At 40.0% G+C, this 2,443-nt stretch overlaps 1 non-coding gene across 1 annotated transcript; it reads left to right on the forward strand.

The window, feature by feature from the left end:
* The first annotated feature begins 2,324 nt into the window (after positions 1 to 2,324).
* On the forward strand, positions 2,325 to 2,443 carry LOC123687533. The gene has a single exon (XR_006749253.1). It is a non-coding gene; the product is annotated as a 5S ribosomal RNA (ribosomal RNA).

Raw genomic sequence — 2,443 nt, forward strand, 5'->3', positions numbered from 1 at the left:
TACCGATGCATGTCGTTAACACCTAGTCCGCCTCGTCCGATCTATCTAAACAGTCTCGACGCACCCAACACTCTTTCAAAGTCGGATTACTCGGACTCAATCTGAAAATGGACCGATGCATGACGTCAACACTTAGCCCGCCTCGTCTGATCGATCTAAGCCATCTCGACCCACCCAACACGCCTTCCAAGTCGGATCACTCGGACTTCGATCTGAAAATCTCCGGACTCATTTTTATGAATATCCCCAGTCAGTAAGAACGTTATTTCGCCAATATATACCAACAATAAACCATATTCCAATAGCTGAACCAAAAATATAATTCCCGATCCAAACGTTCTGCATCGCCCAACGCGACCACCTTCCCTATATATGTCAGGAGAGCACAGGGTTCCCCTCCAGACAACACTTACGCTCTATCCCCGACTCTCGGTCGATCGATAGGCCAGGTCAGCGGTGTCTGTTTCGGCCGAAGCTCGGACTTTGGTCAAAATGTTCCGATACAAAATTTGAACCAAGATAGATACAGATATGATTCCTTCTTAAATATACGTTGATTATCGAACAGAATATGGTAAATATTTTGCGATGACCGAGGATTTCATGAATTTTTTTTTTTTTCGAAAAAATTTTCTGTTATCGGAATTTCCTCAAATTTCATTTGGTTGCCTACTAATGCATATTAAAAACGATAATCAACAATCAGAATCATTATTTATCATTTATTTCAATTTTTATAATGAAAAACGTTCACGTCCTTTCGCGCCTCTCGATCGTCGTTTACGTGATGCATCGGTCAGCCCTAGTTTACGTGGTGCATCGGTAAGATCGAGTTCACGTTCTGCATCGGTAAGATCCAGTTCACGTGGTGCATCGGTAAGATCGAGATTACGTGGTGCATCGGTAAGATCGAGTTTACGTGGTGCATCGGTAAGATCCAATTCACGTTCTGCATCGGTAAGATCCAGTTCACGTGGTGCATCGGTGAGATCGAGTTTACGTTCTGCATCGGTGTGATCTAGTTTACGTTGTGCATCGGTAAGATCGAGATTACGTGAAGCATCGGTATGATCGAGTTTACGTTCTGCATCGGTCTGGACTTAGAGATATATTTTCGACGTGAAAATGTTCCGATACAACTTTTGAACCAGGATAGTTAGAGAGATGATTTTTTCTGGGATGTACGTTGATTGGGGAATGGATTGTGGAAAATAACTTGCCATGACCGAGGTGTTCTCGAATTTTTTTTTTTTTTCGAAAAATATTTTCTGATTTTGGATTTTACTCAAATTTGATTTCGTTGCCTTCTAATGTGTTCTAAAAGAGTAAATCAGTAATCAGAATCGAAAAATATTTTTCGGATTTTTTTTTTTTTGAAAAAAAATTTTCTGATTTTGGAATTTCCTCAAATTTGATTTGGTTGCCTTCTAATGTGTTTTTAAAGCGTAAATCAGTAATCAGAATCAATATTCATTGTCGACTTTAATTTTTATAAGGAAAAATGTTCACGTCCTTAAACGCCTCCCCATCATTAGCCCGAGTCCAAGTCGATGTCAGTCCCGAGCGGACGGTGTCAGATACTACCTATCGCCCCGGTCTGGACTTGGCGAGGTATTTCGACGTGAAATGTTCCGATACAACTTTTGAACCAGGATAGTTAGAGAGATGATTTCTTCTATGTTGTACGTTGATTGTGGAATGGATTGTGGGAAATAACTTGCCATGACCCAGGTGTTCTTGAATTTTTTTTTTTTTCGAAAAAAATTTTCTGATCTTGAAATTTCCTCAAATCTGATTGCGTTGCCTTCTAATGTGTTCTAAAAGAGTAAATCAGTAATCAGAATCAATATTCATTGTCGACTTTAATTTTTATAAGGAAAAATGTTCACGTCCTTAAACGCCTCTCCATCGTTACCCCGACTCCAAGACGATGTTAGACCGGAGCGGACGGTGTCAGATGCGACCGATCTCCCCGGTCTGGACTTAGCGAGATATTCCGACGTGAAATGTTCCGATACAAAAATTTAACTGTGATAGTTAGAGAGATGGTTCCTTTTGTGATGTACGTTGATTGTGTAATAGAATATGGAAATAAACTTGAGATGACCGAGGTCTTCTGGGATTTTTTTTTTTTTTCGAAAAATATTTTTCGATTTCGGAAATCCCTCAAATTTCATTGAGATATGTCCTAATGTGTTCTTAAAGCTTAAATCAACAATCAGAATTAATATCCAAAAGTTATTTCATTTTTTATGAGGAAAAACGTTCACGTCCTTTCCGCTCCCAAAAAGTGAGATATCATAGAAAATATCGCAATATATGTTGTTTACGGCCATACCACGCTGAAATTGCCAGTTCTCGTCAGAACACTGAAGCCAAGCAGCGTCGGGCGCGGTTAGTACTTGGATGGGTGACCGCTTGGGAACACCGCGTGCTGTAAGCT

This window comes from Harmonia axyridis, chromosome X, assembly GCF_914767665.1.
Source record: "Harmonia axyridis chromosome X, icHarAxyr1.1, whole genome shotgun sequence".
NCBI lineage: Eukaryota > Metazoa > Arthropoda > Insecta > Coleoptera > Coccinellidae > Harmonia > Harmonia axyridis.